This window comes from Peromyscus californicus, unplaced genomic scaffold (genome assembly GCF_007827085.1).
Source record: "Peromyscus californicus insignis strain IS unplaced genomic scaffold, ASM782708v3 Scaffold_12__1_contigs__length_115047231, whole genome shotgun sequence".
In the NCBI taxonomy this organism is placed as follows: Eukaryota; Metazoa; Chordata; class Mammalia; order Rodentia; family Cricetidae; genus Peromyscus; species Peromyscus californicus.
This window is the reverse complement of record NW_026294413.1, coordinates 66,678,824-66,691,290: the sequence shown is the minus strand read 5'-3', so window position 1 is coordinate 66,691,290 and position 12,467 is coordinate 66,678,824. Positions and strand designations below refer to the sequence as shown.

General features: G+C 46.7%; 1 long non-coding RNA gene across 1 annotated transcript; it reads left to right on the top strand.

The window, feature by feature from the left end:
• Positions 1 to 203: 203 nt before the first annotated feature.
• LOC128107341 (uncharacterized) lies at positions 204 to 10,158 on the top strand. The gene is made up of 2 exons (XR_008217048.1): positions 204 to 1,271; positions 9,682 to 10,158. It is a non-coding gene; the product is annotated as an uncharacterized LOC128107341 (long non-coding RNA).
• Positions 10,159 to 12,467: the final 2,309 nt, after the last annotated feature.

The window sequence follows — 12,467 nt, the reverse complement described above, 5'->3', positions numbered from 1 at the left end:
CACACACACACACACACACACACACACACGAGTTTTATAGGTATGAAGTTTTGTTTTCATAAGCCTAGACTGCAGTAGCCTAGGAATGTTAGTCTGCAAAATTATTTCACTAGGCAAGGGAGAGACAGAAAGTAATTGGGAGGGGGGAGTGAGGCTGGTGGCTGTGAAGTGGGCCGTGGCTAGTATCCTGGGACAGCTGAGATTGGCAGCCCCCTGGCCACCAAATAGAGTTTCTGCTCACAAGTGAGGCCAGTGGAAAATTTTAGTCTGCTCTTAGGAACTGTGTGCCCAGCCTGGGAAACTGAAGATGTTTCTTTAACAGAAAAATCGTGCTTTTGAAACTCAAATGACAGCGTGGCCCATGATCTGCTTTTCTCTCCCTCACACCAGTTTTCTTGGGATGTTATCGGGCCAGCATCAGAACAATGCCCACTTCTGTCTTGTGTTTAACCTGAATGACAAAAGACCAGTCAGCCGATGTAGGCCACGCAAGGAAGTCTCCCTTACCGGTTGGGCGCATGCAGAAACGCAATGGCTTTCTTTATTGTTCTGTTTTTTCTTTTCTTTCTCTTTCTGTTTCTTTCTCTTGTCCCACCTAAAAGCTCTTCTTATGGATCAGGTCTGGAGAGCCCCTGAAGGCTGCCTGAGAACTCGACTGCTGTGCCTGAGTCCCTCTGACATTCTCTGTTGCCAACTGCTCACTCATTATTCTAAAAAAACAGCAAACAAGCCCAAACTACTTCTCCAAGCAATTCCGAGACATACTTCACAAACAGAACAAAGCAAAGCCACCAGCAAAGCCCAGCTTTCCTGAGATCCTTTGTGAGAACCAGGATGTTTTTTTTATTTTTTGGTTTTTAATTCTTATTTTATGTGCATTGGTGTTTTGCATGCATGTCTGGGTGAGGGTGTCAGCTCTGAGCTGCTACGTGAGTGCTGGGAATTGGACCCAGGTCCTCTGGAAGAGCAGTCAGTGCTCTTAACTGCTGAGCCAGCCCTCCAGCCCCAAGAGAACCAGGATGATTTTTGATCACTACTAAGTTCTATTTAAAACATTTTTAAAGGATTTTTTCTTTTCAATTTTTAATTAGTTCTTTGTGTACAATGTATTTTGATCATATTCACCCCAATCTTTTCTCAGATCCAACTCCTCTTTCTATCAAGCCAACCTGTGTCCTCTTTTTTTTTTTTTTTTCCTTTTTTCTTTTAACCCATCAAGTCCATTTGTACCGCCCATATACTCTTCGATGTGTGGCCATCCTCTGGAGGTGGTAAGTGTCAACAGTATAATGAAAACGATCTCTTCTTCTTCCTCCTCCTCTTCCTCCTTCCTTTCCTCTTCTTTCTCTTCTCCTCTCCTCCCCTCCTCCCCTCCCCTCCTCTCCTTGCCTCTTCTCTTCTGGAGATTGTGGTAGGGCTGGGAGTCAAATCCAGAGCCTGATACCCTACCACTGAGTTGAACCCCTGACCCTTCTCCATTATTTTTTCTGTCTATGTTTATTTTCTTGAAGGAGGACTTACATCAAAATGAACTTCTTTCATTGAGTCTGGTGTTAGGGATGTGTCCCGTTTGAATTTCTGGGTCTGGCAGGCACAAGCGCTGATTTCTTTCTGCTCTCCAGAACTACATGTTTGTGCTGATGGGTGACACATCTTAGTGCTTCCCACTAAACAGTGGGCTTTCTGGGGACAGGATGACACTTTGCCCCCAGTTCCCTCCCTGCAGGCATCTTCACCCCACGGTGTCCCAGACTCTATTGGCAATGCAGGGGGCCGTGCTCACAGTTCTATCTGGAATGTGCTGTGCTCAGCAAAAACAGGAGCCGGCATTTGCAAGGCGGGGAGACCAGAGTGCACAGAGTGCTGCGGCCTCACGCTGTCCCACCCCCGCCCCCCTCAAGGCTCCTGGGGCTGCTCTGAAGAAAGCTGGTTGGTTTCCAGTCAGTGCAAGTGCCTGTGACTCCAAGGGCAGCCTCTGCGTTTTACTTACCTCCTTCTCCATCCTCCATCTTACCCCAGTGTTGTGACAGGTAAATGGCTACCCAGTGAGGAGTGGAAGGAAGGTAAAGGAGGGGTCTGGTCCTCTGCCTGCCAGGCTTGCTCTGAGCTTGTGTCTTCAGCACTCTAGGTGGGATCTGAATGCTCTCTGGCCCTTGTGGAAGTTGTCTCGGGCCTGGTGGGCTTCAGCCAAGGTGTCCTGTAACACAGGACCCTCAGACAGCCGTTAGAGAGACAGCCAGCACACCTATGCGTTTGAGACTCAGCCTTTCAGTGCACACGCCGAAGTGGAAGCTGCCAACCTCTGCACTTTACTGCGTGGAAATGTGGTGTGTTCCTTTTTCTCCCTTTTTGTGTTGTGGGGCTAAAAATGAAAAAAAAAACCAGATATGAAATCACTTTAAAAAATCCACTGGACTCTTTTGCTTTGTTCACTGCAGAAGGTCACAAAGGGTTCAAGAAAACAGGATAGGGATGCTCATGTGCTTCTCTTGTGAGCAGCAGGGCCAGCTCCCGCTCAAAGGAAGGCTTTATCTGGAAGCTGGTGACTCTAATAAAAATGAGATGGCAGGAGGCTGGGAGGAGGAGGAGGAGGGAGAAAGCGATTTAAACATTTTCATGAAACATTCAGAGCTGGTTGTAATTCCACCTGCTCTGCCCCTCTTCCTCCTCCTCATTTCAGAACAGGAGGGAGGGCATGCATGCACACACACCTGGCTAGGTGTGGGGCCACTTTTCCTGTGAGTGCAATGATCTGCCCTGAGGAACGCTTAAGCCGTTTTTGTTAGTGGACCTTCTCTTCTAAAAATATGATCCAAACACAGTTGTTCCAGAATCTAAAAGACAGACTTGGTCTCTGGAAAACCAGTTTGTGATTTAGTATTTCTGTAAGAGAAAGTTCAGCTCATGGTATTGTTCCCAAAGCCCAACATGTCTGTTGACTTAACAGCAAACACAGACAGATGCCCAAAGTCAATGTTTCTTCTATTTCTTTACTCCATAAGCTCCGTGATTCTCTGCCTTCAAGTGAGATACTGCATTTGCTGGCCTATTAAGTATACTGAGACTCTTCCAGAACACAGCAAGTAGACACCCACAGTCAACAGTGGAGGTGTAGTAGCGAGTCTAGTTTAGTTATCTCTGAATGTCTAAAGAGAGAATATTAGTATGTAGCAGTGCATGGAAAACACCCATGAGCCTCTGCATTGTCATTAGTTGTTACTTTATAGTGGGAAATGACAAAATAAAGGTAGCTGCCAGTTTTTGAACGTTTACTGTGTGTAGATGAAACCCTTGCTAATCACTACCTTAGTTAATCCAGACAACAATTCCCTGAAGTATGACTATTATTATTCCCATTTTACAGACAGACAAACTGAGGATTACAGAGGTTAATAACTTGCCCCAAGTCATAGTACCAAAGGCGTTATTTCAGTCAGATACTAACCGAGTGTGCACAGTCAGCCGCCATGTCAGAGGCTTCCAAGGAAGGTACTCACCTATTTGTTTTGTTTATGTATTACTTGATGAAATAAAACTACCATTCCCACTGCATATAAAAATTCCTAAAGATGCCTCCTCAGGATGTTGTGCAATTCCACTTAGCTGTTGATGGGCTCAGTCCTCGGGGATGGGGATGTAGCTCATTTGCTATAGTGCTTGCCTAGCATACATGTGAGGCCCTGGGTTTGATCCCCAGCACTGCATAAACCTAGCATGCTGATGCATGTCTATGATCCCAGGACTCCAGAGGTGGAGGCAGCCATCCCGTGTCATCTCCAACTCTATAATGAGTAAGACACCAACTTGGACCACATGAGACCTTGTCTAAAAAAAAAAAAAAAAAAAAAAAAAAAAGACATTCCTTTCTGATATGTATATTTTTTGACTTTGTAAATTTTCAAGATAATGTTTCTCATGGAAACTTTATGCTGGTGATGGGTACATGTCTGAAATTTCAGCTATCCAGAGGCTGAGGCAGGATTATTGAGTTCCACGTAGTGGGTAGCCATTCCAACTTCGACCTGGAAATACCATCCCCTTTGAGGCTTCAGTAACTGTCACGCCTACAAGGCGGAGCCGAGAGAGGACCCCTGAAGAACCTGAGATGCGGATGGGGGAGCTCTCTTGGTTCCTGGATCCTGGACGCTGGACGTAGACCAAGCAGAGTTCTCCAGAGAACACTGCTGGACTGCGCTACACCTTTCCCAGACCCTATAACCTATCCTTTCACTTGTGAGCTACCCCACAAAATAAACCTCGCTTTTAACTACTTGGAGTTGCCTTAATATTTAAACCAATAGTTCAAGGTCATCTGGGTCTAAACACAGAAGGAAAGATGAGCTTTGAATGGACACCATGTTCAGATGCTCAACAGTCTTCAGGGTTATGCTCCCAACAGAAGCCAAGACAACGGAAAAATCAAAAACAGCAACCGCCTTCAAAGGGAGGGCGGCCTTGTGAATCTATAACTCAAAGGAGAATTGTCCTTTGGAGTCTAAATGAATTTGGACTGCTCTGACTGGGCCCTTCCAACTCTACTGGCATTCCTACTGAAAACAAACAGCGGTGTACTGATTGCCACAGACACTCTCTGCAGGGCAGACAGCACACAGCGGTTCCCAGGCTGTTTTGCCAGCTCGCTCAGGTGTTCAGTCTGGGTGGGGAATTGCAACATGTATAGCATGCCAGGTGGCCCTGCAGAGCCTGGCTGCGGCTCAGGTACCGCTGGGGACAACAGGAACATTAGGGCATGGAATGGCTCTGCCAGTCTCTGCAGAAGCCCCTCACTCATCGCATAGCGTCGTCTTTGCCTAGATGTGTTCCTGCACATCTCCTAATTTGTTTTAGCTCTATTTTTACAGTGAGAATAGTTAAGAGGGCCTAGGATTGAGCATGACTGAACCTGCTGGGGACAGCAGCTCCACGGAGCCAGACAAACCTTAAGCAGAGTCAGCCTGGCTGCAGCCACCAGACCGGCTCCCCGTTCAGTGGGAGATTGAAAAGGTATACACATAGATTTTTCTTTTCAATTTTTTTTGTAAGTCAGGATTTTTCTCAGTAGCCCAGGCTAGCTAGGAACTTACTCTGTAGCTCAGGCTGACCTGAAACTCTCAGCAGTTCTCTTGCTTCTCCTGATATTGGGATTATAGACATGCGACCCTGTCCCTGGCCCCCAGGTGTGTTTAAAAGCCTCAACTTTGCAATGGACTTACAAGCGTCTCTCTCAGTCTGAGGACCACAAATTCACCTCAGCCTTTAAACTCAGTTACAAATCTCTCAAGGGTGTTTCTGAAGCTTCAGGGAACTTTGGAATAACACGCCCTAAAGGGGAGATTTTTTTTTTCTTCATTCATTTAACTGGTAAAGTTTCAAGCATTCAACTTCATTCATTTATATAATTCTATCTAATTAATGGAAACAGGGGATGTGGTAGGACAGGAGGAATAACTTTTAATGTCCTGTAATGAAGTAGTTAGACAGCTATGGTATGACAACAATTGATAGAATACTTAGTTCAGAGCACGGGGGCGTGGGTTGGATTCCTAGCGTTCATATCAGTGGCCTACAACTACCTATAGCTCCAGCCTCAGGGCATATGACACTCTCTTCTGGCTTCTGTGGGTACCTGCACATATGTGGTACTATACATATACACTCAAGCACACCTATAAAAATATAAAAATAAGACTGCATGGGGCTTGAGAGATGGCTCCATGTTTAAAAAATGCTTATTGCTTTTGCAGAGGACTGGGGCTCAGTTCCCAGCACCCACAACTCACAACTCATAGAGCTCCAGGGCCAGGATACCTGGTCACTCATATAGGCTCACACACATACTCATTAATTAAAAAAAATAATAAATATAAAAAAAAACCCAAAAAGGCCAGGCCTGATGGTACTTGCCTTTAATCTCAGTACTCAGGAGGCAAAGACAGGCAGGTCTCTGTGAGTTCAAGGCCAAAGGCCAGCCTGGTCTTTTTACACATTGATACCAGGTCTGCCAGGGCTACATAATGAAACCCTGTCTCAAAACAAACAAGCAAAACAACAAACAAAAAACACAAATATTTCTAAAACATAGCCAGTAGAGAAGATTCTAAATGTTCTTAGCACAAGGGAATGATGCGTGTCTGAGGAGATGGAGTTGCTGAATGCCCTGATCTGGTCATTAATTCTACAGTGCATACAGGTATTGAAATGTCACACTGTATCCCATAGTTTGCATTTATTGTGTGTCAATGAAAAAATTGCAGATAAAGTGAAAAAAGAATTTTTTTTCTCAGAGTGTGATAGGTAAACTGAACCAAGGAGTGGTCATTATTGGTGGCCGTAAGTGGAGGATGGTGGTCCAGTTTCAAATGTACTTTTGAATCATGTTCAGTCGGTTTTATTTGAGGATCTTCGTTTGTGAATTGTATAAAGCACTGGCCAGGTGTTCCTGCTGCTCCGATGTTCTCTAGGATGCCCATGGGACCAGGCCTGCAGGTGTTTGAGAGGTGGGACTTGCTATTAGGACCTTGTGTGTCAGCAGAAGAGGGAGGGAGGCAGCACGTGCTCAGCCCTCGGAACTTGGGTTAGATGAATTCTCCTCCTCAATGAATTCTACCTTAGCGATGCATGGGATCCAGAGGGAGGTGGTGGGTGGAGGGACGGACTCTTCTGCCTTGGTGGACAGTGGGGTCCAAGCCCAACTGGATGCTCAGAAGGACACGGTGTTCCCCTGTGGCCTCTGCCCTGATCAGACCATTTAGCACTGTCTAGCTAGAGTTCATGTCAGCTTCAAAACAGACTGGACAAGTAACAGGGGACACCTGGCGATGACTGCGCTGAGGTCTCCACCAGGACTTCCTCCCGAGCTCACCAGAAGGGCCTCTAGCTGGGCAATCACTACACCTGGAACACAAACTTACCTTAGAGAGAGCAGAGTCGGCTTTACTGTGAGCCTTCCGTGCAAGGGCTTGCTCTTAAGGTATCCACGAATTGCCTACCACATGTGTCTTCCTCAGTGGCAGACCTCTGTGAAATGTCCGCATAGGCTCATGTGTTTGAGCACTTGCTTTAGATGCTGACTCCGTTTGGGAATTTTATGGAACCCGGAGAGGCGGGGCCTAGCTGGCCGACGACTTAAGATCACTGTGGGTAAGGCCTTGAGGGTTACAGTGTACCAGTCAGCTTCGTGGTCTGTGCTAAGTAACGCGCTGCCGATACATGATTCCATCACGGGCAGAGAGCCACCTGCAGCCATGCGTTCCCCGCCATGATGGACTAAAAAAAATCCCTTGAAATCCTGAGCAGAAATAATCTCTTTTTCCCTTAAGTTGCACCGGCCAGAGTATTTGGTCACAGCAAGGAGGACAGAAATAAGACCTTGATGTTAGCCTGGACCATTGCTACCTTGAGTGAGAATTGGCTTTTCAGCGTGGTATGGTATTGCATGCCTGTAATTGCAGTGCTTGGGAGGCTGAGGCAGGACGATAAAGAGTTTGAGGATGCCCTGTATTGTATAGTAAGACACTGTCTTAAAGGAAAAGCTGCAGATTTTTTTTTCCGGTCTTCTTCAGTTCTGGTTCGGTGCCTAGATTAGGTGAAAAGATGAAAGTGAGTGTGTTGGGCAAGGCTTCCTGGAAGGCTGATTCAGCCAGGAGCTATGCTATTTTGCTTTGAAAGTATGTAGCTGCTCGGCATACACATGTAACAGCTGCCACACAGCAGCCAAAGCAAGTCTTGAGGTGACCTCGAGACTCCCAGCCCTTTGCCAGGATGGGAAGGCAGGAAAACAGACGAAAGCCCAGGTCACTGATACCTTTAGAGGCACCAAGAGAACTATGGGTCACCTTTCTTTTGATTCCCTCTAAGTGGAAAAAAAGTGAAACCGCGTAGTTGAGGGTCTTGGGTTACAGTCAGTTGACATTAACTTGAATGGGGTCAGACTCTTGCTCCCATTTTTAAAATCATCTCTTAAATTTTAGCAGTCCGTTTCTCACCATCGCCTTCATCCCCACTCAGGAGCTCTGCGGCCTTGTCTTTAACCCGTTCTTCCTGCCCAGCAGTCCCCCAGACTCTCCTCCTCCACCCCAAGTCCTGCAAGTGTCCATTTGGTAGCTCTCCCTGAGCATGACCAGTCCTTTCTTCTTCCCGCTGTCCAACCTGCTCATTCCCTGCTAAATTTAGCCCCAGATTGCCAGGCCGCCTCTCACGTCTCATCCTACTCACAACAAGGACTGGAGAAGAAAGGAATTGACACACCCTTGTAGTTAGTGCTCCGCTCTAGGCTTCCAGTGACCCTTCCGCCCTCTCCCTAGACTTCCCCTGACTCCTTGGCCCAGCCCAGCTGCTCTCCTCAGGGCAGCCAGCCTGCCCCACCCAGCCCACCCAGCCTGGGATGGCTATGGAGTTGCCCTGGTCTCCTTGGGTGGAGACAGCTCTCTTTGATCCAGCTTTGCTCTCTGGCTTTGGCCTCCTCATACTGCAACCTCACAGGGCTCCTCACTCACCTCCCAGGGGTCACCTCAGCCTCCCAGGGGTCACCTTAGCTCTTTTTTCCCACAGCTTTGCTTCTGGGAAGACCGTTTTGCACTTTCTCCCCCTTCTAACTCATTCCTTGACCCCTCGCTATCTTGACTGCTACCCCATAACCCCAGGGCCGCTGTCAGAGTCATCCTGGCTGGCACCTGGGGATACTTTCGCTGCCTTTAATCGTGCCCCCCTTCTGGTGTGTGACGTGGACTGATAGTGTCTCTCTTGGCGCTGTGCCTCTTCTTACAATACTATTTCTCCCTTCCCTCATGTAGCTCCCGCTGCAACACCCAGATACCACCTTCTCTGCCCATGGTAGTTCTAAATAAGAATGGCCCCCATAGGCTTGTATATCTGAATTGTTGCTCGCCAGGTGGTGGAACTGTTCGGGAAGGATTAGGAGGTGTGGCCTTGTTGGAGGAGGGGCATCATCCTCCAGCAGGGTGGGCTTTGGGGTTTCAAAGGCTCATACCATCCCCGGTTAGCTCTCCCTGCCTCACATTTGTGTGTAGGTACATGAGCTCTCAGCTACTGCTCCAGCACCATGCCTGCCTGCCTGCTGCCATGCTCCTCACCATGATGGTCATGGATTCTAGCCCTCTGGAACTGTGAGCCACACGTTAAACACTTTATTTTTAGAAGTTGCCTTGGCCATGGTTCTTTGTCACAGCTATTGAAAAGTATCTGAGACACTGTCCAAGAGACCTTGCCTCTCTTTGGCCAGGTGAGAGGGACTAGAGAGTGATGTCAACACGCCACCCATCTCTTCATCCCCATCCCCCACTGTTTCTCTCTGTCCTTCTCAATCTGTAACAGTCCATGGTCACCTTGGGCCCACACTCCCACTGCTGGGAGTGATGCTCCTACCCAGGCCATAGGTAACTTCTTTATATTGTTAAAAAAAAGGTTACAAGACAACATATGAGTTCATTCCACTAAGTGTGGTAAATAATAGAAAAGTATGTGAGAAGTCAAGTCCCTCTCCCACCACGCCCCACAGAGGTACCATTGCCCCGATGGCAGTTGACTGAGTCTGCTCCCTGGTCTTCTGCACATTGGCATTGTTTATGTGCACATCTACTACTTTATACAATATCAGGTTCATGTCATGTGTCATTCTGGAATGACCCATAGAATGTCTTATCATATTTCTTGTTTCCACAGTGTTATCAGCTTGAATACATCTGGGATTAACTAAATACCCAAGCAACTAGGCACACCCATGAAGAATTTTCTTGGTTCGATTATTTGAGAGAGAAGACCCACTCTAAATCCAGATCTTTTGAAGTCAGAAGGCACACTCTAAATCCAGGGCACATCTTCTCACAGCAGCCTATATAAAGGACGTGGAAGAAGGAAGCCTTTGCTTTTTTGCCTGCTTGCCCTCACTCTCACTGGCAAGTTCTTCTATCTGATGCTGAGGCGTTCCTTCACTGGTGTTAGCGCCTACTTCTTCAGACTTCCAGCGTATACTAAAGACCAGCAGAGACATCCAGCGCTGTGGACTAAATAGCTATTGGAGTCTTCCTGTTGGGACACAGCTGTTGGTGACTTAGCTGGGCCTCAGTCATATACGTTCATTCTATCAGTTGTGTTCATCGAGAGAACCCTGACTAATACAATAAGTATCCAGGTGTTTAATGTTTTTGTAGTTTTCAAATCATCCCATAGAAATAATTTCCTTTTTCTGTTTAAAATTTTTAGTGTGTGTGTGTGTGTGTGTGTGTGTGTGTGTGTGTGTGTGTGTGTGTGTGTGATGCAGGGATGGGGGAGTGTTACCACAGCATGCATACAGAGGTCAGAGGGCAGCTTTATGGAGTCAGTTCTCTCTATTCACCTTGGTGTGGGTTTTGGGAATCCAACTCAGGTGGACAGGCTTGTGCAGCAAGCACCTTTACCCAGTGATCCATGTCACTGGCTCCTTCTCTATATTTTCTTTTTATAAAAGATTTATTTTTACTATTTTTATTTGTGTGCATTTGTGTGGTCCGTATGTGAGTATGTGCACATGACTTTTGTGTGGGACTCTGCTGGGGCCAGAGGTTTCGGATTCCCCTGAAATTGGAGCCACAGGCAGTTGTGAGCTGCCTGATTTGGGCAGTGGGAACTGAACTCGGTCATCTGCAGAAGTATGTGCTGTCAACTGCTGAGCCACTTCTCCACCCCATACCCCATATTTTCCCTTTTCTTTCCTTAAGGTTTATTTTACTTCAAGTGTATGTGTGTTTTGCCTCCATGTACATTATGTGCACCATGTGCACACCTGGACTGAACCCCGGTCCTCTGCAAGAGCAATGGGGACTCTTAACCACTGAGCCAACTCTTCACTGTCCCCATCCTGTATTTTCTTAAAGAAATCCAAGAACACAGCGCTGGTGCGTGCCTCCTGCCACCATGCCACCAACTACACCAAGTTCTTCCAGTTAACCTCTTGATTTTCTTTTTGTACAGCCATGAAACACTCTATCGATAAGAAACAAAACACACCCACTTCAGTATTTTTAGAACTCTGAAAACTGTGAGTGGTACTCCAGTCTACCCCAGTCACCTGTTTTTAAGGAAAACGAATCTTCATCAAATAATGCTGAGTATGCTTTAAAAACAGGCCAACCAGGAACAGATTTAGAAGCTTAGTAGTTGTTTTTGTTTGTTTGTTTGTTTTTTGAGACAGGATCTCATGTAGCCCAGGCTGGCTATGTAGCTAAGGATGACTATGTAGTAAAGGATAGCTTTGAACTTCTGACTGTCCTGCATCCACCTTTCAGGTGCTGGCGTCTCAGGTATGTGCTATGATGTCCAGCTATTGACTTACTAATGCATTTTCTCCATAATATTAAGACAAGTCATGCGTGCATTTTCACAGCCATAAACTTTTATTTCTAGGTCAAGACCATCTTTTGTTACATTATTTATTTTGTGTTTCTGGGTGTGGGTATGTGCATGCCACCGCACACATGTGGAGGTTTGAGGACAACTTCTGAGAGCTGTCCTTCCACCATGTGGGTCTTGGGGATGGATCAGGCAGTCAGGATTATACACACTGACTCACTTCGATGACCCACAGGTCCATCTTTTGATATATTTGTCCTGGTTATTTTTTGTTCGGTTTTTTTGTTTTGTTTTGTTTTGTTTTGTCAACCTGACACAGCTAGAGTCATCTGAGAAGAGGGACTCTTAATTGAGGAAATGCCTTCACAAGACCGCCACATAGGTAAGTCTGTGATGGATGCGGAAGGGCCCACCATTGTGGGTGCTACTATCTCTGGGCAGGTGTCACTGGCTCCATAAGAAAGCAAACTGAGCAAGTCAGGAGGAGCAAACCAGTAAGCAGCATTTGTCAATAGTCTCTTCTTCAGTTCCTGCCTCCAGGTTCCTGCTTTGAGTTCCTGTCCTGGTTTCCCTCAGTGGTGGATTGTGACCCCAGAGGTGTAAGCTGAAATAAACCCTCTCCTCCCCAGGTTGCTTTTGGTCACGGTGTTTATCACAGCACTAGGCACCTATGACAATGTTCTTATAGTCAGTCTGGGGACACTCTCATCCTTCAGGAAATGGCCTGCTTGGGTGCTTGCTATTGTGAACAGCTGCCTTTGTGTGCCTTGTGAAAGCATCCATGCTCTCTCCATTCTCTTTATGCACTTCAAAACAGTGTATGTATGAAGGGTTTCTGTTCTTTGAAATCCAGAAAGCCCTCATGCGCTATGGGAAACAGCATCTGCTTCCTAAGAACACTAAAAACAGAACGGTGCTTGAGTGCTTAGCCAAGAGAGTCAGGAGTGGGACCAGGAGAGGATCCCGGCATACCCCAAGTAAACACACACAGCAACACCATTCACAACAGCCTCGAGGTGGGTGTGCCAAGTGTCTGCATTGGGTGGCTGGGTAACTCAGTGGGTTGTGCATACCCAAAAGCAGTATTCTTCCTTTGAAAGGGCTTTAAAGGTTAGGAAAAC